General features: G+C 42.6%; 1 protein-coding gene across 2 annotated transcripts in view; it reads left to right on the top strand.

Annotated features, from left to right (window-relative positions):
• The window catches only part of plcd4 (phospholipase C delta 4), a 52,171-nt gene that overhangs the window by 6,136 nt on the left and 19,299 nt on the right, over positions 1 to 26,736 (top strand). Inside the window, exon 2 of one of the 2 annotated variants that reach the window (XM_031893579.1) lies at positions 26,023 to 26,180. The exons of the other annotated variant lie outside the window; for it this stretch is intronic. The gene's annotated coding sequence lies outside the window, so the exon portion shown is untranslated. The remainder of the gene's footprint in view (positions 1 to 26,022; positions 26,181 to 26,736) is intronic. 2 annotated transcript variants of the gene reach the window in all.

Here is a 26,736-nt window from a genome sequence, read left to right on the forward strand (position 1 = left end):
GTTTGTATTAGGAGTGTAAGCGCTCACTTCCAGTATAGTTTGTATTAGGAGTGTAAGCGCTCACTCCGAGTATGGTTTCTATTAGGAGTGTAAGCGCTCACTTCCAGTATAGTTTGTATTAGCATTGTAAGCGCTCACTTCCAGTATAGTTTCTATTAGGAGTGTAAGCGCTCACTTCCAGTATAGTTTGTATTAGGAGTGTAAGCGCTCACTTCCAGTATAGTTTGTATTAGGAGTGTAAGCACTCACTCCCAGTATAGTTTGTATTAGGAGTGTAAGCGCTCACTTCCAGTATAGTTTGTATTAGGAGTGTAAGCACTCACTCCCAGTATAGTTTGTATTAGGAGTGTAAGCGCTCACTTCCAGTATAGTTTGTATTAGGAGTGTAAGCACTCACTCCCAGTATAGTTTCTATTAGGAGTGTAAGCGCTCACTTCCAGTATAGTTTCTATTAGGAGTGTAAGCACTCACTTCCAGTATAGTTTGTATTAGGATTGTAAGCGCTCACTTCCAGTATAGTTTGTATAAGCAGTGTAATCGCTCACTTCCAGTATAGTTTGTATTAGGATTGTAAGCGCTCACTTCCAGTATAGTTTGTATTAGGAGTGTAAGCGCTCACTCCCAGTATAGTTTGTATTAGGAGTGTAAGCGCTCACTTCCAGTATAGTTTGTATTAGGAGCGTAAGCGCTCACTTCCAGTATGGTTTGTATTAGGATTGTAAGCGCTCACTCCCAGTATAGTTTGTATTAGGAGTGTAAGCGCTCACTCCCAGTATAGTTTGTATTAGGAGTGTAAGCGCTCACCTCCAGTATAGTTTGTATTAGGATTGTAAGCGCTCACTTCCAGTATAGTTTGTATTAGGAGTGTAAGCGCTCACTCCCAGTATAGTTTGTATTAGGAGTGTAAGCGCTCACTTCCATTATAGTTTGTATTAGGAGTGTAAGCGCTCACTTCCAGTATAGTTTGTATTAGGATTGTAAGCGCTCACTTCCAGTATAGTTTGTATTAGGATTGTAAGCGCTCACTTCCAGTATAGTTTGTATTAGGAGTGTAAGCGCTCACTCCCAGTATAGTTTGTATTAGGAGTGTAAGCGCTCACTTCCAGTATAGTTTGTATTAGGAGTGTAAGCGCTCACTCCCAGTATAGTTTGTATTAGGAGTGTAAGCGCTCACTTCCAGTATAGTTTGTATTAGGAGTGTAAGCGCTCACTCCCAGTATAGTTTGTATTAGGAGTGTAAGCACTCACTTCCAGTATAGTTTGTGTTAGGAGTGTAAGCGCTCACTCCCAGTATAGTTTGTATTAGGAGTGTAAGCGCTCATTTCCAGTATAGTTTGTATTAGGAGTGTAAGCGCTCACTTCCAGTATAGTTTGTATTAGGATTGTAAGCGCTCACTTCCAGTATAGTTTGTATTAGGAGTGTAAGCGCTCACTTCCATTATAGTTTGTATTAGGTGTGTAAGCGCTCACTTCCATTATAGTTTGTATTAGGAGTGTAAGCGCTCACTTCCATTATAGTTTGTATTAGGAGTGTAAGCGCTCACTTCCATTATAGTTTGTATTAGGAGTGTAAGCGCTCACTTCCATTATAGTTTGTATTAGGTGTGTAAGCGCTCACTTCCATTATAGTTTGTATTAGGAGTGTAAGCGCTCACTCCCAGTATAGTTTGTATTAGGATTGTGAGCACTCACTTCCAGTATAGTTTGTATTAGGAGTGTAAGCGCTCACTTCCAGTATAGTTTGTATTAGGAGTGTAAGCGCTCACTTCCAGTATAGTTTGTATTAGGAGTGTAAGCGCTCACTTCCAGTATAGTTTGTATTAGGATTCTAAGCACTCACTTCCAGTATAGTTTGTATTAGGAGTGTAAGCGCTCACTTTCAGTATAGTTTGTATTAGGATTGTAAGCGCTCACTTCCAGTATAGTTTGTATTAGGAGTGTAAGCGCTCACTCCCAGTATAGTTTGTATTAGGAGTGTAAGCGCTCACTTCCACTAAAGTTTGTATTAGGAGTGTAAGCGCTCACTTCCAGTATAGTTTGTATTAGGAGTGTAAGCGCTCACTTCCAGTATAGTTTGTATTAGGAGTGTAAGCGCTCACTTCCAGTATAGTTTGTATTAGGAGTGTAAGCGCTCACTCCCAGTATAGTTTGTATTAGGAGTGTAAGCGCTCACTTCCAGTATAGTTTGTATTAGGAGTGTAAGCGCTCACTTCCAGTATAGTTTGTATTAGGAGTGTAAGCGCTCACTTCCAGTATAGTTTGTATTAGGAGTGTAAGCGCTCACTTCCAGTATAGTTTGTATTAGGAGTGTAAGCGCTCACTTCCAGTATAGTTTGTATTAGGAGTGTAAGCGCTCACTCCCAGTATAGTTTGTATTAGGATTGTGAGCACTCACTTCCAGTATAGTTTGTATTAGGAGTGTAAGCGCTCACTTCCAGTATAGTTTGTATTAGGAGTGTAAGCGCTCACTTCCAGTATAGTTTGTATTAGGAGTGTAAGCGCTCACTTCCAGTATAGTTTGTATTAGGATTCTAAGCACTCACTTCCAGTATAGTTTGTATTAGGAGTGTAAGCGCTCACTTTCAGTATAGTTTGTATTAGGATTGTAAGCGCTCACTTCCAGTATAGTTTGTATTAGGAGTGTAAGCGCTCACTCCCAGTATAGTTTGTATTAGGAGTGTAAGCGCTCACTTCCACTAAAGTTTGTATTAGGAGTGTAAGCGCTCACTTCCAGTATAGTTTGTATTAGGAGTGTAAGCGCTCACTTCCAGTATAGTTTGTATTAGGAGTGTAAGCGCTCACTCCCAGTATAGTTTGTATTAGGATTGTGAGCACTCACTTCCAGTATAGTTTGTATTAGGAGTGTAAGCGCTCACTTCCAGTATAGTTTGTATTAGGAGTGTAAGCGCTCACTTCCAGTATAGTTTGTATTAGGAGTGTAAGCGCTCACTTCCAGTATAGTTTGTATTAGGAGTGTAAGCGCTCACTTCCACTAAAGTTTGTATTAGGAGTGTAAGCGCTCACTTCCAGTATAGTTTGTATTAGGAGTGTAAGCGCTCACTTCCAGTATAGTTTGTATTAGGAGTGTAAGCGCTCACTCCCAGTATAGTTTGTATTAGGATTGTGAGCACTCACTTCCAGTATAGTTTGTATTAGGATTGTGAGCACTCACTTCCAGTATAGTTTGTATTAGGAGTGTAAGCGCTCACTTCCAGTATAGTTTGTATTAGGAGTGTAAGCGCTCACTTTCAGTATAGTTTGTATTAGGATTCTAAGCACTCACTTCCAGTATAGTTTGTATTAGGATTGTAAGCGCTCACTTCCAGTATAGTTTGTATTAGGATTGTAAGCGCTCACTCCCAGTATAGTTTGTATTAGGAGTGTAAGCACTCACTTCCAGTATAGTTTGTATTAGGAGTGTAAGCGCTCACTTTCAGTATAGTTTGTATTAGGATTGTAAGCGCTCACTTCCAGTATAGTTTGTATTAGGAGTGTAAGCGCTCACTCCCAGTATAGTTTGTATTAGGAGTGTAAGCGCTCACTTCCACTAAAGTTTGTATTAGGAGTGTAAGCGCTCACTTCCAGTATAGTTTGTATTAGGAGTGTAAGCGCTCACTCCCAGTATAGTTTGTATTAGGAGTGTAAGCGCTCACTTCCACTAAAGTTTGTATTAGGAGTGTAAGCGCTCACTTCCAGTATAGTTTGTATTAGGAGTGTAAGCGCTCACTCCCAGTATAGTTTGTATTAGGATTGTAAGCGCTCACTTCCAGTATAGTTTGTATTAGGATTGTAAGCGCTCACTTCCAGTATAGTTTCTATTAGGAGTGTAAGCGCTCACTTCCAGTATAGTTTGTATTAGGAGTGTAAGCGCTCACTCCGAGTATGGTTTCTATTAGGAGTGTAAGCGCTCACTTCCAGTATAGTTTGTATTAGCATTGTAAGCGCTCACTTCCAGTATAGTTTCTATTAGGAGTGTAAGCACTCACTTCCAGTATAGTTTGTATTAGGAGTGTAAGCGCTCACTTCCAGTATAGTTTGTATTAGGAGTGTAAGCGCTCACTCCGAGTATGGTTTCTATTAGGAGTGTAAGCGCTCACTTCCAGTATAGTTTGTATTAGCATTGTAAGCGCTCACTTCCAGTATAGTTTCTATTAGGAGTGTAAGCGCTCACTTCCAGTATAGTTTGTATTAGGAGTGTAAGCGCTCACTTCCAGTATAGTTTGTATTAGGAGTGTAAGCACTCACTCCCAGTATAGTTTGTATTAGGAGTGTAAGCGCTCACTTCCAGTATAGTTTGTATTAGGAGTGTAAGCGCTCACTCCCAGTATAGTTTGTATTAGGAGTGTAAGCACTCACTCCCAGTATAGTTTGTATTAGGAGTGTAAGCGCTCACTTCCAGTATAGTTTGTATTAGGAGTGTAAGCACTCACTCCCAGTATAGTTTGTATTAGGAGTGTAAGCGCTCACTTCCAGTATAGTTTGTATTAGGAGTGTAAGCACTCACTCCCAGTATAGTTTGTATTAGGATTGTAAGCGCTCACTTCCAGTATAGTTTCTATTAGGAGTGTAAGCACTCACTTCCAGTATAGTTTGTATTAGGATTGTAAGCGCTCACTCCCAGTATAGTTTGTATTAGGAGTGTAAGCGCTCACTTCCAGTATAGTTTGTATTAGGAGTGTAAGCACTCACTCCCAGTATAGTTTCTATTAGGAGTGTAAGCGCTCACTTCCAGTATAGTTTCTATTAGGAGTGTAAGCACTCACTTCCAGTATAGTTTGTATTAGGATTGTAAGCGCTCACTTCCAGTATAGTTTGTATAAGCAGTGTAATCGCTCACTTCCAGTATAGTTTGTATTAGGATTGTAAGCGCTCACTTCCAGTATAGTTTGTATTAGGAGTGTAAGCGCTCACTCCCAGTATAGTTTGTATTAGGAGTGTAATCGCTCACTTCCAGTATAGTTTGTATTAGGATTGTAAGCGCTCACTTCCAGTATAGTTTGTATTAGGAGTGTAAGCGCTCACTCCCAGTATAGTTTGTATTAGGAGTGTAAGCGCTCACTTCCAGTATAGTTTGTATTAGGAGCGTAAGCGCTCACTTCCAGTATGGTTTGTATTAGGATTGTAAGCGCTCACTCCCAGTATAGTTTGTATTAGGAGTGTAAGCGCTCACTCCCAGTATAGTTTGTATTAGGAGTGTAAGCGCTCACTTCCAGTATAGTTTGTATTAGGATTGTAAGCGCTCACTTCCAGTATAGTTTGTATTAGGAGTGTAAGCGCTCACTCCCAGTATAGTTTGTATTAGGAGTGTAAGCGCTCACTTCCATTATAGTTTGTATTAGGAGTGTAAGCGCTCACTTCCAGTATAGTTTGTATTAGGATTGTAAGCGCTCACTTCCAGTATAGTTTGTATTTGGATTGTAAGCGCTCACTTCCAGTATAGTTTGTATTAGGAGTGTAAGCGCTCACTCCCAGTATAGTTTGTATTAGGAGTGTAAGCGCTCACTTCCAGTATAGTTTGTATTAGGAGTGTAAGCGCTCACTCCCAGTATAGTTTGTATTAGGAGTGTAAGCGCTCACTTCCAGTATAGTTTGTATTAGGAGTGTAAGCGCTCACTCCCAGTATAGTTTGTATTAGGAGTGTAAGCACTCACTTCCAGTATAGTTTGTATTAGGAGTGTAAGCGCTCACTCCCAGTATAGTTTGTATTAGGAGTGTAAGCGCTCATTTCCAGTATAGTTTGTATTAGGAGTGTAAGCGCTCACTTCCAGTATAGTTTGTATTAGGAGTGTAAGCGCTCACTTCCAGTATAGTTTGTATTAGGAGTGTAAGCGCTCACTCCCAGTATAGTTTGTATTAGGAGTGTAAGTACTCACTTCCAGTATAGTTTGTATTAGGAGTGTAAGCGCTCACTTCCAGTATAGTTTGTATTAGGAGTGTAAGCGCTCACTTCCAGTATAGTTTGTATTAGGAGTGTAAGCGCTCACTCCCAGTATAGTTTGTATTAGGAGTGTAAGCGCTCACTTCCAGTATAGTTTGTATTAGGAGTGTAAGCGCTCACTCCCAGTATAGTTTGTATTAGGAGTGTAAGCGCTCACTTCCAGTATAGTTTGTATTAGGAGTGTAAGCGCTCACTTCCAGTATAGTTTGTATTAGGAGTGTAAGCGCTCGCTTCCACTAAAGTTTGTATTAGGAGTGTAAGCGCTCACCTCCAGTATAGTTTGTATTAGGATTGTAAGCGCTCACTCCCAGTATAGTTTGTATTAGGAGTGTAAGCGCTCACTCCCAGTATAGTTTGTATTAGGAGTGTAAGCGCTCACTTCCAGTATAGTTTGTATTAGGAGTGTAAGCGCTCACTTCCAGTATAGTTTGTATTAGGAGTGTAAGCGCTCACTCCCAGTATAGTTTGTATTAGGAGTGTAAGCGCTCACTCCCAGTAAAGTTTGTATTAGGATTGTAAGCGCTCACTTCCAGTATAGTTTGTATTAGGATTGTAAGCGCTCACTCCCAGTATAGTTTGTATTGGGAGTGTAAGCACTCACTTCCAGTATAGTTTGTATTAGGAGTGTATTGCTCACTTCCAGTATAGTTTGTATTAGGAGTGTAAGCGCTCACTTCCAGTATAGTTTGTATTGGGAGTGTGAGCGCTCACTTCCAGTATAGTTTGTATTAGGAGTGTAAGCGCTCACTTCCAGTATAGTTTGTATTAGGAGTGTAAGCGCTCACTTCCAGTATAGTTTGTATTAGGAGTGTGAGCGCTCACTTCCAGTATAGTTTGTATTAGGAGTGTAAGCGCTCACCTCCAGTATAGTTTGTATTAGGATTGTAAGCGCTCACTCCCAGTATAGTTTGTATTAGGATTGTAAGCGCTCACTCCCAGTAAAGTTTGTATTAGGATTGTAAGCGCTCACTTCCAGTATAGTTTGTATTAGGAGTGTAAGCGCTCACTCCCAGTATAGTTTGTATTGGGAGTGTAAGCGCTCACTCCCAGTATAGTTTGTATTAGGAGTGTAAGCGCTCACTTCCAGTATAGTTTGTATTAGTATTGTAAGCGCTCACTCCCAGTATAGTTTTTATTAAGATTGTGAGCGCTCACTTCCAGTATAGTTTGTATTAGTATTGTAAGCGCTCACTCCTAGTATAGTTTTTATTAAGATTGTGAGCACTCACTTCCAGTATAGTTTGTATTAGGAGTGTAAGCGCTCACTCCCAGTATAGTTTTTATTAAGATTGTGAGCACTCACTTCCAGTATAGTTTGTATTAGTATTGTAAGCGCTCACTCCTAGTATAGTTTTTATTAAGATTGTGAGCACTCACTTCCAGTATAGTTTGTATTAGGAGTGTAAGCGCTCACTTCCAGTATAGTTTGTATTAGTATTGTAAGCGCTCACTCCCAGTATAGTTTTTATTAAGATTGTGAGCACTCACTTCCAGTATAGTTTGTATTAGGATTGTGAGCGCTCACTTCCAGTATAGTTTGTATTAGGAGTGTAAGCGCTCACTCCCAGTATAGTTTGTATTTGGAGTGTAAGCGCTCACTCCCAGTATAGTTTGTATTAGGAGTGTAAGCACTCACTTCCAGTATAGTTTGTATTAGGAGTGTAAGCGCTCACTCCCAGTATAGTTTGTATTAGGAGTGTAAGCGCTCACTTCCAGTATAGTTTGTATTAGGAGTGTAAGCGCTCACTTCCAGTATAGTTTGTATTAGTATTGTAAGCGCTCACTCCCAGTATAGTTTTTATTAAGATTGTGAGCACTCACTTCCAGTATAGTTTGTATTAGGATTGTGAGCGCTCACTTCCAGTATAGTTTGTATTAGGAGTGTAAGCGCTCACTCCCAGTATAGTTTGTATTAGGAGTGTAAGCACTCACTTCCAGTATAGTTTGTATTAGGAGTGTAAGCGCTCACTCCCAGTATAGTTTGTATTAGGAGTGTAAGCGCTCACTCCCAGTATAGTTTGTATTAGGAGTGTAAGCGCTCACTTCCAGTATAGTTTGTATTAGGAGTGTAAGCGCTCACTTCCAGTATAGTTTGTATTAGGAGTGTAAGCGCTCACTTCCAGTATAGTTTGTATTAGGAGTGTAAGCGCTCACTCCCAGTATAGTTTGTATTAGGAGTGTAAGCGCTCACTTCCAGTATAGTTTGTATTAGGAGTGTAAGCGCTCACTCCCAGTATAGTTTGTATTAGGATTGTAAACACTCACTTCCAGTATAGTTTGTATTAGGAGTGTAAGCGCTCACTCCCAGTATAGTTTGTATTAGGAGTGTAAGCGCTCACTCCCAGTATAGTTTGTATTAGGAGTGTAAACGCTCACTCCCAGTATAGTTTGTATTAGGAGTGTAAGCGCTCACTCCCAGTATAGTTTGTATTAGGAGTGTAAGCGCTCACTTCCAGTATAGTTTGTATTAGCATTGTAAGCGCTCACTCCCAGTATGGTTTGTATTAGGAGTGTAAGCGCTCACTCCCAGTATGGTTTGTATTAGCATTGTAAGCGCTCACTCCCAGTATGGTTTGTATTAGGAGTGTAAGCGCTCACTCCCAGTATAGTTTGTATTAGGAGTGTAAGCGCTCACTCCCAGTATAGTTTGTATTAGGAGTGTAAACGCTCACTCCCAGTATAGTTTGTATTAGGAGTGTAAGCGCTCACTCCCAGTATAGTTTGTATTAGGAGTGTAAGCGCTCACTTCCAGTATAGTTTGTATTAGCATTGTAAGCGCTCACTCCCAGTATGGTTTGTATTAGGAGTGTAAGCACTCACTCCCAGTATAGTTTGTATTAGGAGTGTAAGCGCTCACTCCCAGTATGGTTTGTATTAGCATTGTAAGCGCTCACTCCCAGTATGGTTTGTATTAGGAGTGTAAGCTCTCACTCCCAGTATGGTTTGTATTAGGAGTGTAAGCGCTCACTCCCAGTATGGTTTGTATTAGCATTGTAAGCGCTCACTCCCAGTATAGTTTGTATTAGCATTGTAAGCGCTCACTCCCAGTATGGTTTGTATTAGGAGTGTAAGCGCTCACTCCCAGTATGGTTTGTATTAGGAGTGTAAGCATTCACTCCCAGTATAGTTTGTAATAGGAGTGTAAGCGCTCACTCCCAGTATAGTTTGTATTAGCATTGTAAGCGCTCACTTCCAGTATGGTTTGTATTAGGAATGTTAGCACTCACTCCCAGTATAGTTTGTATTAGGAGTGTAAGCGCCCACTCCCAGTATAGTTTGTATTAGCATTGTAAGCGCTCACTCCCAGCATGGTTTGTATTAGGAGTGTAAGCGCTCACTCCCAGTATGGTTTGTATTAGGAGTGTAAGCGCTCACTTCCAGTATGGTTTGTATTAGCATTGTAAGCGCTCACTCCCAGTATAGTTTGTATTAGCATTGTAAGCGCTCACTCCCAGTATGGTTTGTATTAGGAGTGTAAGCGCTCACTCCCAGTATGGTTTGTATTAGGAGTGTAAGCACTCACTCCCAGTATAGTTTGTAATAGGAGTGTAAGCGCTCACTCCCAGTATAGTTTGTATTAGCATTGTAAGCGCTCACTCCCAGCATGGTTTGTATTAGGAGTGTAAGCGCTCACTCCCAGTATGGTTTGTATTAGGAGTGTAAGCGCTCACTTCCAGTATGGTTTGTATTAGCATTGTAAGCGCTCACTCCCAGTATAGTTTGTATTAGCATTGTAAGCGCTCACTCCCAGTATGGTTTGTATTAGGAGTGTAAGCGCTCACTCCCAGTATGGTTTGTATTAGGAGTGTAAGCACTCACTCCCAGTATAGTTTGTAATAGGAGTGTAAGCGCTCACTCCCAGTATAGTTTGTATTAGCATTGTAAGCACTCACTCCCAGTATAGTTTGTATTAGGAGTGTAAGCACTCACTCCCAGTATAGTTTGTATTAGCATTGTATGCGCTCACTCCCAGTATAGTTTGTATTAGGAGTGTAAGCGCTCACTCCCAGTATAGTTTGTATTAGCATTGTAAGCGCTCACTCCCAGTATGGTTTGTATTAGGAGTGTTAGCACTCACTCCCAGTATAGTTTGTATTAGGAGTGTAAGCGCTCACTCCCAGTATGGTTTGTATTAGGAGTGTAAGTGCTCACTCCCAGTATGTTTTGTATTATTAGCGTAAGCGCTCACTCCCAGTATAGTTTGTATTAGCATTGTATGCGCTCACTCCCAGTATGGTTTGTATTAGGAGTGTTAGCACTCACTCCCAGTATAGTTTGTATTAGGAGTGTAAGCGCTCACTCCCAGTATAGTTTGTATTAGCATTGTAAGCGCTCACTCTCAGTATGGTTTGTATTAGGAGTGTTAGCACTCACTCCCAGTATGGTTTGTATTAGGAGTGTAAGCGCTCACTCCCAGTATAGTTTGTATTAGGAGTGTAAGCGCTCACTCCCAGTATGGTTTGTATTAGGAGTGTAAGCGCTCACTCCCAGTATAGTTTGTATTAGGAGTGTAAGTACTCACTTCCAGTATAGTTTGTATTAGGAGTGTAAGCGCTCACTCCCAGTATAGTTTGTATTAGGAGTGTAAGTACTCACTTCCAGTATAGTTTGTATTAGGAGTGTAAGCGCTCACTTCCAGTATAGTTTGTATTAGGAGTGTAAGCGCTCGCTTCCACTAAAGTTTGTATTAGGAGTTTAAGCGCTCACCTCCAGTATAGTTTGTATTAGGATTGTAAGCGCTCACTCCCAGTATAGTTTGTATTAGGAGTGTAAGCACTCACTTCCAGTATAGTTTGTATTAGGAGTGTAAGCGCTCACTTCCAGTATAGTTTGTATTAGGATTGTAAGCGCTCACTCCCAGTATAGTTTGTATTAGGATTGTAAGCGCTCACTCCCAGTAAAGTTTGTATTAGGATTGTAAGCGCTCACTTCCAGTATAGTTTGTATTAGGATTGTAAGCGCTCACTCCCAGTATAGTTTGTATTGGGAGTGTAAGCACTCACTTCCAGTATAGTTTGTATTAGGAGTGTATTGCTCACTTCCAGTATAGTTTGTATTAGGAGTGTAAGCGCTCACTTCCAGTATAGTTTGTATTAGTATTGTAAGCGCTCACTCCCAGTATAGTTTTTATTAAGATTGTGAGCGCTCACTTCCAGTATAGTTTGTATTAGTATTGTAAGCGCTCACTCCCAGTATAGTTTGTATTAGGAGTGTAAGCGCTCACTTCCAGTATAGTTTGTATTAGGAGTGTAAGCGCTCACTTCCAGTATAGTTTGTATTAGGAGTGTAAGCGCTCACTTCCAGTATAGTTTGTATTAGGAGTGTAAGCGCTCACTTCCAGTATAGTTTGTATTAGGAGTGTAAGCGCTCACTTCCAGTATAGTTTGTATTAGGAGTGTAAGCGCTCACTTCCAGTATAGTTTGTATTAGTATTGTAAGCGCTCACTCCCAGTATAGTTTTTATTAAGATTGTGAGCACTCACTTCCAGTATAGTTTGTATAAGGAGTGTAAGCGCTCACTCCCAGTATGGTTTGTATTAGGAGTGTAAGCGCTCACTCCCAGTATGGTTTGTATTAGGAGTGTAAGCGCTCACTCCCAGTATAGTTTGTATTAGGAGTGTAAGCGCTCACTCCCAGTATGGTTTGTATTAGGAGTGTAAGCGCTCACTCCCAGTATAGTTTGTATTAGGAGTGTAAGTACTCACTTCCAGTATAGTTTGTATTAGGAGTGTAAGCGCTCACTTCCAGTATAGTTTGTATTAGGAGTGTAAGCGCTCACTTCCAGTATAGTTTGTATTAGGAGTGTAAGCGCTCACTCCCAGTATAGTTTGTATTAGGAGTGTAAGTACTCACTTCCAGTATAGTTTGTATTAGGAGTGTAAGCGCTCACTCCCAGTATAGTTTGTATTAGGAGTGTAAGTACTCACTTCCAGTATAGTTTGTATTAGTATTGTAAGCGCTCACTCCCAGTATAGTTTGTATTAGGAGTGTAAGTACTCACTTCCAGTATAGTTTGTATTAGGAGTGTAAGCGCTCACTCCCAGTATAGTTTGTATTAGGAGTGTAAGTACTCACTTCCAGTATAGTTTGTATTAGTATTGTAAGCGCTCACTCCCAGTATAGTTTGTATTAGGAGTGTAAGTACTCACTTCCAGTATAGTTTGTATTAGGAGTGTAAGCGCTCACTCCCAGTATAGTTTGTATTAGGAGTGTAAGTACTCACTTCCAGTATAGTTTGTATTAGTATTGTAAGCGCTCACTCCCAGTATAGTTTGTATTAGGAGTGTAAGTACTCACTTCCAGTATAGTTTGTATTAGGAGTGTAAGCGCTCACTCCCAGTATAGTTTGTATTAGGATTGTGAGCGCTCACTTCCAGTATAGTTTGTATTAGGAGTGTAAGCGCTCACTCCCAGTATAGTTTGTATTAGGAGTGTAAGCACTCACTTCCAGTATAGTTTGTATTAGGAGTGTAAGCGCTCACTCCCAGTATAGTTTGTATTAGGAGTGTAAGCACTCACTTCCAGTATAGTTTGTATTAGGAGTGTAAGCGCTCACTCCCAGTATAGTTTGTATTAGGAGTGTAAGCGCTCACTCCCAGTATAGTTTGTATTAGGAGTGTAAGCGCTCACTTCCAGTATAGTTTGTATTAGGAGTGTAAGCGCTCACTTCCAGTATAGTTTGTATTAGGAGTGTAAGCGCTCACTTCCAGTATAGTTTGTATTAGGATTGTAAACACTCACTTCCAGTATAGTTTGTATTAGGAGTGTAAGCGCTCACTTCCAGTATAGTTTGTATTAGGATTGTAAGCGCTCACTCCCAGTATAGTTTGTATTAGGAGTGTAAGCGCTCACTCCCAGTATAGTTTGTATTAGGAGTGTAAGCACTCACTTCCAGTATAGTTTGTATTAGGAGTGTAAACGCTCACTCCCAGTATAGTTTGTATTAGGAGTGTAAACACTCACTTCCAGTATAGTTTGTATTAGGAGTGTAAGCGCTCACTTCCAGTATAGTTTGTATTAGGATTGTAAACACTCACTTCCAGTATAGTTTGTATTAGGAGTGTAAACGCTCACTCCCAGTATAGTTTGTATTAGGATTGTAAGCGCTCACTCCCAGTATAGTTTGTATTAGGATTGTAAACACTCACTTCCAGTATAGTTTGTATTAGGAGTGTAAACGCTCACTCCCAGTATAGTTTGTATTAGGAGTGTAAGCGCTCACTCCCAGTATAGTTTGTATTAGGAGTGTAAGCACTCACTTCCAGTATAGTTTGTATTAGGAGTGTAAACGCTCACTCCCAGTATAGTTTGTATTAGGAGTGTAAGCGCTCACTCCCAGTATAGTTTGTATTAGGATTGTAAACACTCACTTCCAGTATAGTTTGTATTAGGAGTGTAAACGCTCACTCCCAGTATAGTTTGTATTAGGAGTGTAAGCGCTCACTCCCAGTATAGTTTGTATTAGGATTGTAAACACTCACTTCCAGTATAGTTTGTATTAGGAGTGTAAACGCTCACTCCCAGTATAGTTTGTATTAGGAGTGTAAGCGCTCACTCCCAGTATAGTTTGTATTAGGATTGTAAACACTCACTTCCAGTATAGTTTGTATTAGGAGTGTAAGCGCTCACTTCCAGTATAGTTTGTATTAGGATTGTAAACACTCACTTCCAGTATAGTTTGTATTAGGAGTGTAAGCGCTCACTTCCAGTATAGTTTGTATTAGGATTGTAAGCGCTCACTCCCAGTATAGTTTGTATTAGGAGTGTAAGCGCTCACTCCCAGTATAGTTTGTATTAGGAGGTAAGCACTCACTTCCAGTATAGTTTGTATTAGGAGTGTAAACGCTCACTCCCAGTATAGTTTGTATTAGGAGTGTAAGCGCTCACTCCCAGTATAGTTTGTATTAGGAGTGTAAGCGCTCACTTCCAGTATAGTTTGTATTAGCATTGTAAGCGCTCACTCCCAGTATGGTTTGTATTAGGAGTGTAAGCGCTCACTCCCAGTATGGTTTGTATTAGCATTGTAAGCGCTCACTCCCAGTATGGTTTGTATTAGGAGTGTAAGCTCTCACTCCCAGTATGGTTTGTATTAGGAGTGTAAGCGCTCACTCCCAGTATGGTTTGTATTAGCATTGTAAGCGCTCACTCCCAGTATAGTTTGTATTAGCATTGTAAGCGCTCACTCCCAGTATGGTTTGTATTAGGAGTGTAAGCGCTCACTCCCAGTATGGTTTGTATTAGGAGTGTAAGCATTCACTCCCAGTATAGTTTGTAATAGGAGTGTAAGCGCTCACTCCCAGTATAGTTTGTATTAGCATTGTAAGCGCTCACTCCCAGTATGGTTTGTATTAGGAGTGTAAGCGCTCACTCCCAGTATGGTTTGTATTAGCATTGTAAGCGCTCACTCCCAGTATAGTTTGTATTAGCATTGTAAGCGCTCACTCCCAGTATGGTTTGTATTAGGAGTGTAAGCGCTCACTCCCAGTATGGTTTGTATTAGGAGTGTAAGCATTCACTCCCAGTATAGTTTGTAATAGGAGTGTAAGCGCTCACTCCCAGTATAGTTTGTATTAGCATTGTAAGCGCTCACTTCCAGTATGGTTTGTATTAGGAATGTTAGCACTCACTCCCAGTATAGTTTGTATTAGGAGTGTAAGCGCCCACTCCCAGTATAGTTTGTATTAGGAGTGTAAGCGCTCACTTCCAGTATGGTTTGTATTAGCATTGTAAGCGCTCACTCCCAGTATGGTTTGTATTAGCATTGTAAGCGCTCACTCCCAGTATAGTTTGTATTAGCATTGTAAGCGCTCACTCCCAGTATGGTTTGTATTAGGAGTGTAAGCGCTCACTCCCAGTATGGTTTGTATTAGGAGTGTAAGCATTCACTCCCAGTATAGTTTGTAATAGGAGTGTAAGCGCTCACTCCCAGTATAGTTTGTATTAGCATTGTAAGCGCTCACTCCCAGCATGGTTTGTATTAGGAGTGTAAGCGCTCACTCCCAGTATGGTTTGTATTAGGAGTGTAAGCGCTCACTTCCAGTATGGTTTGTATTAGCATTGTAAGCGCTCACTCCCAGTATAGTTTGTATTAGCATTGTAAGCGCTCACTCCCAGTATGGTTTGTATTAGGAGTGTAAGCACTCACTCCCAGTATAGTTTGTAATAGGAGTGTAAGCGCTCACTCCCAGTATAGTTTGTATTAGCATTGTAAGCGCTCACTCCCAGTATAGTTTGTATTAGCATTGTAAGCGCTCACTCCCAGCATGGTTTGTATTAGGAGTGTAAGCGCTCACTCCCAGTATGGTTTGTATTAGGAGTGTAAGCGCTCACTTCCAGTATGGTTTGTATTAGCATTGTAAGCGCTCACTCCCAGTATGGTTTGTATTAGGAGTGTAAGCGATCACTCCCAGTATAGTTTGTATTAGCATTGTAAGCGCTCACTCCCAGTATGGTTTGTATTAGGAGTGTAAGCGCTCACTCCCAGTATGGTTTGTATTAGGAGTGTAAGCACTCACTCCCAGTATAGTTTGTAATAGGAGTGTAAGCACTCACTCCCAGTATAGTTTGTAATAGGAGTGTAAGCGCTCACTCCCAGTATAGTTTGTATTAGCATTGTAAGCACTCACTCCCAGTATAGTTTGTATTAGGAGTGTAAGCACTCACTCCCAGTATAGTTTGTATTAGCATTGTATGCGCTCACTCCCAGTATAGTTTGTATTAGGAGTGTAAGCGCTCACTCCCAGTATAGTTTGTATTAGCATTGTAAGCGCTCACTCCCAGTATGGTTTGTATTAGGAGTGTAAGCGCTCACTCCCAGTATAGTTTGTATTAGGAGTGTAAGCGCTCACTCCCAGTATAGTTTGTATTAGCATTGTAAGCGCTCACTCCCAGTATGGTTTGTATTAGGAGTGTAAGCGCTCACTCCCAGTATGTTTTGTATTATTAGCGTAAGCGCTCACTCCCAGTATAGTTTGTATTAGCATTGTATGCGCTCACTCCCAGTATGGTTTGTATTAGGAGTGTAAGCGCTCACTCCCAGTATAGTTTGTATTAGGAGTGTAAGCGCTCACTCCCAGTATGGTTTGTATTAGGAGTGTTAGCACTCACTCCCAGTATGGTTTGTATTAGGAGTGTAAGCGCTCACTCCCAGTATAGTTTGTATTAGGAGTGTAAGCGCTCACTCCCAGTATGGTTTGTATTAGGAGTGTAAGCGCTCACTCCCAGTATAGTTTGTATTAGGAGTGTAAGCGCTCACTCCCAGTATGGTTTGTATTAGGAGTGTAAGCGCTCACTCCCAGTATGGTTTGTATTAGGAGTGTAAGCGCTCACTCCCAGTATAGTTTGTATTAGGAGTGTAAGCGCTCACTCCCAGTATGGTTTGTATTAGGAGTGTAAGCGCTCACTCCCAGTATAGTTTGTATTAGGAGTGTAAGTACTCACTTCCAGTATAGTTTGTATTAGGAGTGTAAGTACTCACTTCCAGTATAGTTTGTATTAGGAGTGTAAGCGCTCGCTTCCACTAAAGTTTGTATTAGGAGTGTAAGCGCTCACTCCCAGTATGGTTTGTATTAGGAGTGTAAGCACTCACTCCCAGTATAGTTTGTATTAGGAGTGTAAGTGCTCACTCCCAGTATGTTTTGTATTATTAGCGTAAGCGCTCACTCCCAGTATAGTTTGTATTAGGAGTGTATTGCTCACTCCCAGTATGGTTTGTATTAGGAGTGTAAGCACTCACTCCCAGTATAGTTTGTATTAGGAGTGTAAGCGCTCACTCCCAGTATGGTTTGTATTAGGAGTGTAAGCGCTCACTCCCAGTATAGTTTGTATTAGGAGTGTAAGCGCTCACTTCCAGTATAGTTTGTATTAGGAGTGTAAGCGCTCACTCCCAGTATGGTTTGTATTAGGAGCGTAAGCGCTCACTCCCAGTATAGTTTGTATTAGGAGTGTATTGCTCACTCCCAGTATGGTTTGTATTAAGAGTGTAAGCACTCACTCCCAGCATAGTTTGTATTAGGAGTGTAAGCGCTCACTCCCAGTATGGTTTGTATTAAGAGTGTAAGCGCTCACTCCCAGTATGGTTTGTATTAGGAGCGTAAGCGCTCACTCCCAGTATAGTTTGTATTAGGAGTGTATTGCTCACTCCCAATATGGTTTGTATTAGGAGTGTAAGCACTCACTCCCAGCATAGTTTGTATTAGGAGTGTAAGCGCTCACTCCCAGTATGGTTTGTATTAGGAGTGTAAGCGCTCACTCCCAGCATAGTTTGTATTAGGAGTGTAAGCGCTCACTCCCAGTATGGTTTGTATTAGGAGTGTAAGCGCTCACTCCCAGTATGGTTTGTATTAGGAGTGTAAGCACTCACTCCCAGTATAGTTTGTATTAGGAGTGTAAGCACTCACTCCCAGTATAGTTTGTATTAGGAGTGTAAGCGCTCACTTCCAGTATAGTTTGTATTAGGAGTGTAAGCGCTCACTCCCAGTATGGTTTGTATTAGGAGTGTAAGCGCTCACTCCCAGTATAGTTTGTATTAGGAGTGTAAGCACTCACTCCCAGTATAGTTTGTATTAGGAGTGTAAGCGCTCACTCCCAGTATAGTTTGTATTAGGAGTGTAAGCACTCACTCCCAGTATAGTTTGTATTAGGAGTGTAAGCGCTCACTTCCAGTATAGTTTGTATTAGGAGTGTAAGCGCTCACTCCCAGTATGGTTTGTATTAGGAGTGTAAGCGCTCACTCCCAGTATGGTTTGTATTAGGAGTGTAAGCACTCACTCCCAGTATAGTTTGTATTAGGAGTGTAAGCACTCACTCCCAGTATAGTTTGTATTAGGAGTGTAAGCGCTCACTCCCAGTATGGTTTGTATTAGGAGCGTAAGCGCTCACTCCTAGTATAGTTTGTATTAGGAGTGTATTGCTCACTCCCAGTATGGTTTGTATTAGGAGTGTAAGTGCTCACTCCCAGTATGGTTTGTATTAGGAGTGTAAGCGCTCACTCCCAGTATGGTTTGTATTAGGAGTGTAAGCACTCACTCCCAGTATAGTTTGTATTAGGAGTGTAAGCACTCACTCCCAGTATAGTTTGTATTAGGAGTGTAAGTGCTCACTCCCAGTATGGTTTGTATTAGGAGTGTAAGCGCTCACTCCCAGTATGGTTTGTATTAGGAGTGTAAGCACTCACTCCCAGTATAGTTTGTATTAGGAGTGTAAGCACTCACTCCCAGTATAGTTTGTATTAGGAGTGTAAGCGCTCACTCCCAGTATGGTTTGTATTAGGAGCGTAAGCGCTCACTCCCAGTATAGTTTGTATTAGGAGTGTATTGCTCACTCCCAGTATGGTTTGTATTAGGAGTGTAAGTGCTCACTCCCAGTATGGTTTGTATTAGGAGCGTAAGCGCTCACTCCCAGTATAGTTTGTATTAGGAGTGTAAGCGCTCACTCCCAGTATGGTTTGTATTAGGAGTGTAAGCACTCACTCCCAGCATAGTTTGTATTAGGAGTGTAAGCGCTCACTCCCAGTATGGTTTGTATTAGGAGCGTAAGCGCTCACTCCCAGTATAGTTTGTATTAGGAGTGTATTGCTCACTCCCAATATGGTTTGTATTAGGAGTGTAAGCACTCACTCCCAGCATAGTTTGTATTAGGAGTGTAAGCGCTCACTCCCAGTATGGTTTGTATTAGGAGTGTAAGCGCTCACTCCCAGCATTGTTTGTATTAGGAGTGTAAGCGCTCACTCCCAGTATGGTTTGTATTAGGAGTGTAAGCGCTCACTCCCAGTATGGTTTGTATTAGGAGTGTAAGCACTCACTCCCAGTATAGTTTGTATTAGGTGTGTAAGCACTCACTCCCAGTATAGTTTGTATTAGGAGTGTAAGCGCTCACTTCCAGTATAGTTTGTATTAGCATTGTAAGCACTCACTCCCAGTATAGTTTGTATTAGGAGTGTAAGCGCTCACTTCCAGTATAGTTTGTATTAGGATTGTAAGCGCTCACTCCCAGTATAGTTTGTATTAGGAGTGTAAGCGCTCACTCCCAGTATGGTTTGTATTAGGAGCGTAAGCGCTCACTCCCAGTATAGTTTGTATTAGGAGTGTATTGCTCACTCCCAGTATGGTTTGTATTAGGAGTGTAAGTGCTCACTCCCAGTATGGTTTGTATTAGGAGCGTAAGCGCTCACTCCCAGTATAGTTTGTATTAGGAGTGTAAGCGCTCACTCCCAGTATGGTTTGTATTAGGAGTGTAAGCACTCACTCCCAGCATAGTTTGTATTAGGAGTGTAAGCGCTCACTCCCAGTATGGTTTGTATTAGGAGCGTAAGCGCTCACTCCCAGTATAGTTTGTATTAGGAGTGTATTGCTCACTCCCAGTATGGTTTGTATTAGGAGTGTAAGTGCTCACTCCCAGTATGGTTTGTATTAGGAGCGTAAGCGCTCACTCCCAGTATAGTTTGTATTAGGAGTGTAAGCACTCACTCCCAGTATAGTTTGTATTAGGATTGTAAGCGCTCACTTCCAGTATAGTTTGTATTAGGATTGTAAGCGCTCACTTCCAGTATAGTTTGTATTAGGAGTGTAAGCGCTCACTCCCAGTATGGTTTGTATTAGGAGCGTAAGCACTCACTCCCAGTATAGTTTGTATTAGGAGTGTAAGCGCTCACTCCGAGTATAGTTTGTATTAGGAGTGTAAGCGCTCACTTCCAGTATAGTTTGTATTAGGAGCGTAAGCACTCACTCCCAGTATAGTTTGTATTAGGAGTGTAAGCGCTCACTCCGAGTATAGTTTGTATTAGGAGTGTAAGCGCTCACTTCCAGTATAGTTTGTATTAGGAGCGTAAGCACTCACTCCCAGTATAGTTTGTATTAGGAGTGTAAGCGCTCACTTCCAGTATAGTTTGTATTAGGAGCGTAAGCGCTCACTCCCAGTATGGTTTGTATTAGGAGTGTAAGCGCTCACTCCCAGTATAGTTTGTATTAGGATTGTAAGCGCTCACTTCCAGTATAGTTTGTATTAGGAGTGTAAGCGCTCACTCCCAGTATAGTTTGTATTAGGAGTGTAAGCGCTCACTTCCAGTATAGTTTGTATTAGGAGTGTAAGCGCTCACTCCCAGTATAGTTTGTATTAGGAGTGTAAGCGCTCACTCCCAGTATAGTTTGTATTAGGAGTGTAAGCGCTCACTCCCAGTATGGTTTGCATTAGGAGTGTAAGCGCTCACTTCCAGTATAGTTTGTATTAGGAGTGTAAGCACTCACTTCCAGTATAGTTTGTATTAGGAGTGTAAGCGCTCACTTCCAGTATAGTTTGTATTAGGAGTGTAAGCGCTCACTCCCAGTATAGTTTGTATTAGGAGTGTAAGCACTCACTTCCAGTATAGTTTGTATTAGGAGTGTAAGCGCTCACTCCCAGTATAGTTTGTATTAGGAGTGTAAGCGCTCACTCCCAGTATGGTTTGTATTAGGAGTGTAAGCGCTCACTCCCAGTATAGTTTGTATTAGGAGTGTAAGCGCTCACTCCCAGTATGGTTTGTATTAGGAGTGTAAGCGCTCACTTCCAGTATAGTTTGTATTAGGAGTGTAAGCGCTCACTCCCAGTATAGTTTGTATTAGGAGTGTAAGCGCTCACTCCCAGTATAGTTTGTATTAGGAGTGTAAGCGCTCACTCCCAGTATGGTTTGCATTAGGAGTGTAAGCGCTCACTTCCAGTATAGTTTGTATTAGGAGTGTAAGCGCTCACTCCCAGTATAGTTTGTATTAGGAGTGTAAGCGCTCACTCCCAGTATGGTTTGCATTAGGAGTGTAAGCGCTCACTCCCAGTATGGTTTGCATTAGGAGTGTAAGCGCTCACTTCCAGTATAGTTTGTATTAGGAGTGTAAGCGCTCACTCCCAGTATAGTTTGTATTAGGAGTGTAAGCGCTCACTCCCAGTATGGTTTGCATTAGGAGTGTAAGCGCTCACTTCCAGTATAGTTTGTATTAGGAGTGTAAGCGCTCACTCCCAGTATAGTTTGTATTAGGAGTGTAAGCGCTCACTTCCAGTATAGATTGTGTCTTATCTTTACTAGTGTTTCTTTTATGTTAGTAAAAGGAATTCTGGGAAGGATGCTCAGGATTTCTGCTAAAATTTCCATTGACATGGAATACCCTTGAGACTGAGCCTCATCTATTAGGTTGTAAAGCACAGTCAGGGCAGTAAGCTGATCGAATTCCCAAGTGCAGACTTATTTTAACTGAAGGCCAAGCAAAGTGCTTTGTGTGATTAAAAACACAAAGTGCCTTAAGGATACAGGTAGACTTGTCTTATAAAATCCCCAAATCACTCCGCAACTCCCGGCCAGGGCCCACAATGAAACAGAGTCTTTCGGTCTCTCCTGCACCAAGGCTAGGGGCGACCATTTTATCCCGACTCCTCCAACCATAAGGGTGTTCAGACCCTCTTTGCCCAAAGGCTAAGGGTCTCTTTCTCCCCCACTCTCCAACCAGAATGCTTCCAAGGTTAGGAAGGAAACACAAGCAGACCTCTGAGGAGATCTCATCAGCTTTTTGCACCCGCAGAGGGGCTGGTTCAAGGGAGGAAGGAACCTAATGGCCACACTTCCCACCCCAGATCCCAGACCCCAGTATCCATTGCACCGAATCCAGGAAAAAAAGACAATTAAAAATTGAAACAGTGGAGATTAAATAAATACATTAATACAAATCATAAAAGGTGGCTGTGAGCAGCTCCAGCCTGCTGGCCAGATTGAAAGACTTTCATTAACAGCCAGTGGCCATCAGGCTGGGTAAAGCCTGGGGCACAAAAGCGTTTAGTTTCATAGTTGCCGCATATCAGTACAGACAAAAGCGGCTAAATTGGCCAACCTAAATTAGCCTTAGGCAGACTGGCTTTGCACTTATTGGGGCTCATCAATTTAAGGCGAATAAATGGACTTCCCAATACATGAGTGAGTGTAGACAGTTAGTAAGTTACTAAGAAAGTAAGGCACAGGCATTCAGCATGAAGATGTTATAGGCCTTTGCTTCTCTATACATGATGAAGAAGAAGAAAGCAGCAGGCAGAGGTTTCTATTGTTTGACCCAACTTGGAAATGTTTAAACCTTCACCTGATAATTCATTTATTATGGTTGTGAGTTAAATTTGGTGACTCTCAGTGAGATACAAGGAGTTGTAGGTCAACAAAATCTGGATGGCAGTATCTGAATATATCTTACTATGAAGGCAGCCCTTCCCTGTGGGTGTCAGAGGCTGCTGGGAGTTGTAGTTATTGGGTTGGACACACCACGTCTGTGTGATGTAGCCAGGAGGGCTGGAGACCAGTCTGACAGATAATGTTATTAGCAGAGCGCTGTGATCTCAGAGACATTTACGGCACCGGGATCTCAGCTGCGCAGATATACGGCTCCCACTGCACTCAGCATTATTGTTATTAAAAGCCTGACAGCCTCCTGTGCTTCATTCTGAGAGGCCTCATTCCATTATTAGATTATTGCTGCTGTGCATTTGGCAAAGGACTCCGGTATTTCTGCTCTTCTTCAGGGTGGCACTGGCAAGGCAATGCCATGACTCTCAGTCATTATATGTTGAATGGGCTGTGGGAGGGGTATAGGTGCAGTGATTATATTATGAAGGGGCTATGGGTGCAGTGATTATATTATGAAGGGGCTGCGGGTGGGGTATGGGTGCAGTGATTATATTATGAAGGGGCTGTGGGTGGGGTATAGGTGCAGTGATTATATTATGAAGGGGCTGTGGGTGGGGTATGGGTGCAGTGATTATATTATGAAGGGGCTGCGGGTGGGGTATGGGTGCAGTGATTATATTATGAAGGGGCTATGGGTGGGCTATGGGTGCAGTGATTATATTATGAAGGGGCTGCGGGTGGGGTATGGGTGCAGTGATTATATTATGAAGGGGCTGCGGGTGGGGTATGGGTGCAGTGATTATATTATGAAGGGGCTATGGGTGGGGTATGGGTGCAGTGATTATATTATGAAGGGGCTGTGGGTGGGGTATGGGTGCAGTGATTATATTATGAAGGGGCTGCGGGTGGGGTATGGGTGCAGTGATTATATTATGAAGGGGCTATGGGTGGGCTATGGGTGCAGTGATTATATTATGAAGGGGCTGCGGGTGGGGTATGGGTGCAGTGATTATATTATGAAGGGGCTGCGGGTGGGGTATGGGTGCAGTGATTATATTATGAAGGGGCTGTGGGTGGGGTATGGGTGCAGTGATTATATTATGAAGGGGCTGTGGGTGGGGTATGGGTGCAGTGATTATATTATGAAGGGACTGTGGGTGGGGTATTGGTGCAGTGATTATATTTTGAATGGGCTATGGGTGGGGTATGGGTGCAGTGATTATATTATGAAGGGGCTGTGGGTGGGGTATAGGTGCAGTGATTATATTATAAAGGGGCTGTGGGTGGGGTATGGGTGCAGTGATTATATTATGAAGGGGCTGTGGGTGGGGTATGGGTGTATTGATTATATTATAAAGGGGCTGTGGGTGGGGTATGGGTGCAGGGATTATATTATGAAGGGGCTGTGGGTGGGGTATAGGTGCAGTGATTATATTATGAAGGGGCTGTGGGTGGGGTATGGGTGCAGTGATTATATTATGAAGGGGCTGTGGGTGGGGTATGGGTATATTGATTTTATTATAAAGGGGCTGTAGGTGGGGTATGGGTGCAGTGATTATATTATGAAGGGGCTGCGGGTGGGGTATGGGTGCAGTGATTATATTATGAAGGGGCTGCGGGTGGGGTATGGGTGCAATGACTATATTATGAAGGGGCTGTGGGTGGGGTATGGGTGCAGGGATTATATTATGAAGGGGCTGCGGATGGGGTATGGGTGCAGTGATTATATTATGAAGGGGCTGTGGGTGGGGTATGGGTGCAGTGATTATATTATGAAGGGGCTGCGGGTGGGGTATGGGTGCAGTGATTATATTATGAAGGGGCTGCGGGTGGGGTATGGGTGCAGTGATCATATTATGAAGGGGCTGCGGGTGGGGTATGGGTGCAGTGATTATATTATGAAGGGGCTGCGGGTGGGGTATGGGTGCAGTGATTAAATTATGAAGGGGCTGTGGGTGGGGTATAGGTGCAGTGATTATATTATGAAGGGGCTGTGGGTGGGGTATGGGTGCAGTGATCATATTATGAAGGGGCTGCGGGTGGGGTATGGGTGCAGTGATTATATTATGAAGGGGCTATGGGTGGGGTATGGGTGCAGTGATTATATTATGAAGGGGCTATGGGTGGGCTATGGGTGCAGTGATTATATTATGAAGGGGCTGCGGGTGGGGTATGGGTGCAGTGATTATATTATGAAGGGGCTGCGGGTGGGGTATGGGTGCAGTGATTATATTATGAAGGGGCTATGGGTGGGGTATGGGTGCAGTGATTATATTATGAAGGGGCTGCGGGTGGGGTATGGGTGCAGTGATGATATTATGAAGGGGCTGCGGGTGGGGTATGGGTGCAGTGATTATATTATGAAGGGGCTATGGGTGGGCTATGGGTGCAGTGATTATATTATGAAGGGGCTGCGGGTGGGGTATGGGTGCAGTGATTATATTATGAAGGGGCTGCGGGTGGGGTATGGGTGCAGTGATTATATTATGAAGGGGCTATGGGTGGGGTATGGGTGCAGTGATTATATTATAAAGGGGCTGTAGGTGGGGTATGGGTGCAGTGATTATATTATGAAGGGACTGTGGGTGGGGTATTGGTGCAGTGATTATATTATGAATGGGCTATGGGTGGGGTATGGGTGCAGTGATTATATTATGAAGGGGCTGTGGGTGGGGTATAGGTGCAGTGATTATATTATAAAGGGGCTGTGGGTGGGGTATGGGTGCAGTGATTATATTATGAAGGGGCTGTGGGTGGGGTATGGGTGTATTGATTATATTATAAAGGGGCTGTGGGTGGGGTATGGGTGCAGGGATTATATTATGAAGGGGCTGTGGGTGGGGTATAGGTGCAGTGATTATATTATGAAGGGGCTGTGGGTGGGGTATGGGTGCAGGGATTATATTATGAAGGGGCTGTGGGTGGGGTATGGGTATATTGATTTTATTATAAAGGGGCTGTAGGTGGGGTATGGGTGCAGTGATTATATTATGAAGGGGCTGCGGGTGGGGTATGGGTGCAGTGATTATATTATGAAGGGGCTGCGGGTGGGGTATGGGTGCAATGACTATATTATGAAGGGGCTGTGGGTGGGGTATGGGTGCAGGGATTATATTATGAAGGGGCTGCGGATGGGGTATGGGTGCAGTGATTATATTATGAAGGGGCTGTGGGTGGGGTATGGGTGCAGTGATTATATTATGAAGGGGCTGCGGGTGGGGTATGGGTGCAGTGATTATATTATGAAGGGGCTGCGGGTGGGGTATGGGTGCAGTGATTATATTATGAAGGGGCTGCGGGTGGGGTATGGGTGCAATGACTATATTATGAAGGGGCTGTGGGTGGGGTATGGGTGCAGGGATTATATTATGAAGGGGCTGCGGATGGGGTATGGGTGCAGTGATTATATTATGAAGGGGCTGTGGGTGGTGTATGGGTGCAGTGATTATATTATGAAGGGGCTGTGGGTGGGGTATGGGTGCAGTGATTATATTATGAAGGGGCTGTGGGAAGAGTATGGGTGCAGTGATTATAGGAGAGGCTGTGGGTGGGGATATATTACAGTGAAGTTTTATATGTTTTTATTGTTTGCTATTTAGACTGCTTTGCTCCCCTGTCTTGTTCAGTATCTGCCTATAGGAATGTGGGTGGGGGTCTATGTGCAGTGCATGTGTATAAATCATTCAGACCCCAGGACCAGGAAAGACCACTCCAAAATGCATCAAGCTGTTTGTATTCATTAAGATGTTGGCTTCACACACGCCATGGCTAACACAAAGTCTTTTTTCCAGCAGCCCTTACTGTGTTACGGTGTAACCGGATAGCAGCACCGTGAGCACAGGAGTCAGTGATTCCCTACATTCACTTTGTTTGGGAAACTTCATGTATAAAACATTGCGGATTCGCGGCTGCGCCAGTACAGCCACTAACAATAGTGTTCTCCCCTTCTCCCTAGGAAACTGCTCTCCGCCAGGGCCCATCCTAATTAAATGGCACACAAAGATGGAGCTGATGCAGAAAGCTCATTAACACCCTGGGTTATTAGAGAGGCGGACATGTGATCCGGGTGGAATCCTGAGACCTGGGAGGCAGCCAGCTCCCTTTTCTGTGCAGGTCAGCTCTTGTGTTTGCTGTAGAAAGTGAAGGGTTGGAGGTTGCCACTTAGCAATAAGACTCGGCACTAATAGGCCTGAATGTGGGCCAAGCTGTGCCTCTTCCATTGGCTCCTGGTTACTTGTGACTCAGAGAACCCCAACATAGAAAGATGTTCTTTCCTACAGATGGAGCCAACTCTACCCACCATTCAGTCCTACTGAGATAAAACATTAGCCTACTGAGATAGAACAATAGCCTACTGAGATAGAACAATAGCCTACTGAGATAGAACATTAGCCTACTGAGATAGAACATTAGCCTACTGAGATAGAACATTAGCCTACTGAGATAGAACAATAGCCTACTGAGATAGAACATTAGCCTACTGAGATAGAACATTAGCCTACTGAGATAGAACATTAGCCTACTGAGATAGAGCATTAGCCTACTGAGATAGAGCATTAGCCTACTGAGATAGAACATTAGCCTACTGAGATAGAGCATTAGCCTACTGAGATAGAACATTAGCCTACTGAGATAGAACATTAGCCTACTGAGATAGAACATTAGCCTA

This window comes from Xenopus tropicalis, chromosome 9 (assembly GCF_000004195.4).
Source record: "Xenopus tropicalis strain Nigerian chromosome 9, UCB_Xtro_10.0, whole genome shotgun sequence".
Lineage (NCBI taxonomy): Eukaryota > Metazoa > Chordata > Amphibia > Anura > Pipidae > Xenopus > Xenopus tropicalis.